Source organism: Primulina tabacum, chromosome 17 (assembly GCF_025594145.1).
Source record: "Primulina tabacum isolate GXHZ01 chromosome 17, ASM2559414v2, whole genome shotgun sequence".
NCBI classification, from domain to species: Eukaryota; Viridiplantae; Streptophyta; class Magnoliopsida; order Lamiales; family Gesneriaceae; genus Primulina; species Primulina tabacum.
In genome coordinates, this window is record NC_134566.1 from 29,673,712 (window position 1) to 29,679,040 (window position 5,329).

Genomic DNA, 5,329 nt, shown 5'->3' on the forward strand with positions numbered 1-5,329 from the left:
TATCTCAATTTTTAAATATTATTGAAATTTTAAAAATGAATTTTAAATGAAAAGAACTGTAAGAAAAACAATCATCACTCAATATTTTGTGGCTTGTGTCTATGGATATTTTTTTGTTGGAACAAAAAGGTGTAATAGGGTCTTATCGAAAAGGCAACGCTGCTATTTAATTTTCTAAAAGAAAAGAAAAAAGAAAGAAAGAAGAAAAGCAATTTCATTTTCATCTTTAATTAGTGGTCCCCTAATGGAGAAAGATCACCTTTCTTCTTTCTTTTTCCATGTCCTCCTGAAAATTAAACCTTTAAGTTCGGTTTAAGTTTATTCTTTTATATTTCAACACTCCCGATGATTATGATATGATGTTCACCAACCATCCTCATTTTTATGTTGATCGTTAAGATGTGAAACTCACATAATGAATATACATTTTTTACAATGTTTCATGACGTCAAATAACTGATTGTTATCATTGATGGTGAGTATGTTTAATGAACAATATTTCAAATTTATATATACGTAATTTATATATATAGATGCGCTGGTCAAATGAGTATTTAATTTGGAGGAGCAGGTTGATTGTTTTGAAGCTATGGTATATTTTTAGCATTGGATATAGGTCGGCGGTAATTATTATTGTTATTTAATAAAAGACAGATTAAAAGGTAATATTGAATAAAGTTGTTGGTTCTCCGCTGCATCAGGAGAGAAAGGGGAGCCTTTGAGGGTGATGATATCAAATCAGGAGCTCCAGCTTCCTGTAAAAGAAATCAATGGGAGCTTGTTACTGAAAAGGAGCATGTTTTATTTATTCTTAAGGCCATCATCTCCAAGATTGAAATGATGTTTTACACCATTTTGGTGCAATTTAAATTCCTCCAACAGAGGACTGCCCACCCCTTCCTCATTTTCTTTCTTTTTTTAAAAAAAAAAACTTTTTTTAAAATTTTTTTATTATAATAATTTTTGAAAATATTTATATACTTAAAATATTTATTTATTTACTCAAGTTAATTTATAATAAATTTTTTGATTTTTGAAATATTAATTTATTTACGTTAATTATTAATATTTAAAAACTAATTTGTTTTTATGATTTTTTATTATTATAATTTACTACAAATACAAAAAGTTGAAACACATAATTTTGTGTTGTGTTTGAATTTATATTCATATTTTTCAATTTAAATAATTTTTGTATATTAATTCATATTATATATAAATTAATTTATGTTATATAATTAAATTATAAACTTAAATATTATTATTTAAATTTATTAATAATAAAACATGAGTCATAATTAAAAATATATTAAATAGAATATAATAATTAATATATGTATAATAAAAAGAATATTTTGGGAAATATTATATGCGAACCTGAATTTCCAGCATTCCAGCAGCAATGCAAAATTCCAGTAGAAGCTAATATTTCAGAAGCTGATATTTTTTCAGCAGATTAGAATCCAGCAGCAAACAACAGATAAAATCCAGCAACAAACAACAGATAAAATCCAGCAGCAGAAGCACGAAATTCCAGCAGACAGTTATTAATTCAGCCCATGACTTGTAACTGAAGCATTTAATACGGAATAAAGCTTGTTAATGGCAGATTATGGCCATTAATTGGGAGGCTAACAATCAGAATTTTGTCTATATATAATATCATCAAACCTCTGAATTGGTGTTACACAAATCTTGAGTTATCACTTGAAATTTTTGAGATAAGAGAGTGCTTATTTTCGGGCAGTAGAAACCAGTAGCGAAAGCAAGCCTATTTCCAGACTTCAACCGAAACTCTCCAGCAAATTACAGTAAGTTGGCTTATGTATAGTATCTTGAATCCAGTTTGATGATTTATGTTTTAAAGCAAAGTTTCTGTATTATCGATTTCTGTTATCTGAATTTTGAAGCACTGAAACTTAGTGAACTAATGGTAGGAATATATATTCTGAACATTACTGATTACTGATTACTGGCCTCACCTGAAATTCACGAACGTGCTCAGTGCTTACTTGTTAATCTTCTGATTTCTTATTACTGAATATTGATTACTGATTTCTGTTATAAAAATAAGAATTTCTGCATATTATTCATATTACTGTTTCTGTATGAAAATGATTTCGAAATCTGGGAGTTATTCCCGTCCCCGCTTATTGAATGACAACCATATCACTCACCCACCAAATTCATCTCAGATAAGAGCGAGGAAGAATTGTTAGAAGAAGAAGAACAGCATCAGTTTTGGGGCTGGTGAAGAAGACTGTTATTTTTCTCAGTTCTGAATTATGTAATTAGATTCCGCTGCATCTGTTGAGACAGTATTATGTTCGGTTTTACATTTCCGCTGTAAAACATTTGAGTTTGTATCAGATATTGAGATATTCAGTATTTATAAATAAAAAGACTGGTTTCTGAATTTTGTACTTCTGAGGCTTGTTGTTTTCGAATGTAAATTTGAGAGCAACGCCGGTGTTAACCAACCCCCGTCCCGGGGCGTGACATATTCTTTTTGGCGTAAGATTTGAAGTAAATGGTTGGATATGAATGTTGTATTTGGTGCATAAATCAGTGTAAAATTTGCACTAAAATATATTTTGTGGTTGGAGATGGCCTAATTGGCGTTTAAACTATGTAATAACATTTGAATATAATTGTTAGCAGTGAATTTGAAGTTGGCACAATATTTTTCCCTTTTTCCTGCTGTTCTTTTATGCTTATTCATTGATTTGATACAGGTTATGGATTAGTTTTAGTTTTTTACCCTTGTCATTTGTCTTTGTGATACTTTTGTTGGCTTGAATTTTGTTGTTTTGTTCCCTCAGATTTATTATTAATCTTGTGGTTGGTGCTTAGCACATTGGCTGGTTTAAAGAGCATAGATTGATAAATATGTAGAGATTTTTATCATTTGGTTATTTATGTCATAATGTCATTACCTTCTTAACCTGTGTTTCATCCGTACCAGCATATCTTTTGAATAAACCTGTTGTACTTGTTCATCTTGTTGCCTACTTGGTCTGTGTTTCATCTCTAGCATATCTTCGAAAGTATCCTGTTGCATTCGTTCATTATTTCCCATCATCTCGATTCTATGAACAGTGACATCGTCTCTATTTGTCATAGATGGTCAAAGACCGTCTATCACAGCAAAATTCTGAGGAGAAAGGTTGGCTATTGGATGGACATCCAAGGAGTGAATCACAGGCGAATGCTCTCCAGGATTTTGGTTTTGATCCGGATATCTGTATCCTTCTTGAAGTGAGGTTTTGCTTTTGCTCTTGCCATTTTATGATTATGCTCGATTCAAAAGATAAAATGTGCAAAGTTGAGTTATAGCATGTCGTGCTCTCATACCTCTGTGAAAGTACTTAGCAGTGGCTTTGATGGTTATGAAGTGATACTGTTTCTTTTATTATCTGTTACCTTTGCGGTACCGTGTTGACAGGTCCCTGAAGAGATCCTCGTGGAGCGAGTTGTTGGCTGCAGACGAGATCCTGCTACAGGAAAAATATATCATCTAAAATATTCTCCTCCGGAAACCGAAGAAATTGCTGCAAGACTTGCTCAACGATTTGATGACACTGAAGAAAAGGCATTCTTCACATTTTAGTCTTCTATCCTTGTTTAGTTGTTTTCACTTATCCATCGTTTCTTGGAAGCAGTAGTAGCGTGTGTATATTTATGCTCCTCTTTTCAGGTCAAACTGTGTTTGGTCACTCATAACAACTAAATTATTATGTTAACTCTACTCAAGGGTGATAGAATAGCAAGAGATGATTATAGGAACACCTAAATTCGGCTTCCATTGACAAATTGAGTGGTTAAGCATCCAAATTTCAGAAACAATGACCAAATATGTGGAAATGAATATGTAAAAACAGGCACAACAATTCATCCCATACGAATCAGAATCGATCATTCCTGCTTAGTACGGTCAGCTTCATTTGGTCCACACTGATTCATGAGTCCGTTCATATCTGCGAGGAATTTAGGATCTGGTTCATGCTTGTATGAAGGTTCTTTCATTCCAAAGTAAATGTATAATCCTATAACCGCATACACAGATATTACCGCAAGTATTCCACTCCACAATTTCGTGGACTCGGGTGACAACTGAGCACTAGCTGTTTTATTGTACATGTTAGGAAATCAAATACAGCATTGTAAAATAAATTTTTGCATTCCCAGAGTCAGAAACGCACTTGGATTTCAAGTAGTGGTAAGCATGTGCACTGAACAGGGAACAAGGGGAGGGGGAGGTTGATTACAGTTGTTGGAAGCAAACTTTGACGGCATAAGAAATAATTTTTGCAATATGAAATATTGACAACATTAGCATGTTCAATCATTCAGAATCCTATTTCGACAGACAGATCAGAAGTCAGAACCTTTGGGTGATTAGATATTTTTGTCTATGGATTCCAACTTCATTACCATTTCTTTATAGGACTCACATTATGTGCACCGAATAACCAGTGATATTTCTTTACCAAAACACAGTCCCATTCCCACACCAACTTGATTTTAACGATCACCTTTGAAAGATGTCCGTTTATAGCATGTTTCTTGATTTTTTGCTGTCCCAGGAAAGTCTACATCCATATAAATGAACAGTGCATCCAAGTTAAGTAGGTGCTGCAGGAGTAAATATGAAACACCAACCATAAGACCCGTCCTATAACTTGAAAACTTACCAGGCAAGAACTTGTTATTGAGTCCATACAAAATTGCAACACGAGCCGCCCACATAAATGTGGATGTAATAAAGAACTTGTTTACAACCCCGACCGTAGCTTCTACAACCTAGTATTTTTTGTAAATACGTAATTATCTTGAATATATTAATCAGTTCTTTCTTTTCCAATCGTCTGGAAAGGACAAAAGAAGGATCTCGTTGTTTCTTCCATAATTTCTGATCTCTAGTAGATCTCTCAGCAGGATTCGAATCCAGATAAAGTTTTGACCATCTAACAGAGAAAAAAACGAACTGATATTGTAGGATTTCCAAAAAATTCTTCGATTTCTTCAATCTTTCAGCCGACAAGAAGAAGGGCGAGGAGGGACCAATGCTTGAGTGAATCTTGGATAATCAGGACTAGATCATGGGACATTATTTTATAATCCACGTTTTTTGTCATGAATTTGGCATCTTTTAAAATTGAGAAATACTTGTGTGACACGGTCTCACGAGTCGTATTTTGTGAGACAGATCTCCTATTTGGGTCATCCACGAAAAAGTATTATTTTTTATGATAAAATATTACTTTTTAATGTAAATATCGGTAGGGTTGACCGTCTCACAAATTTTTATTTGTGAGACCGTCTCACA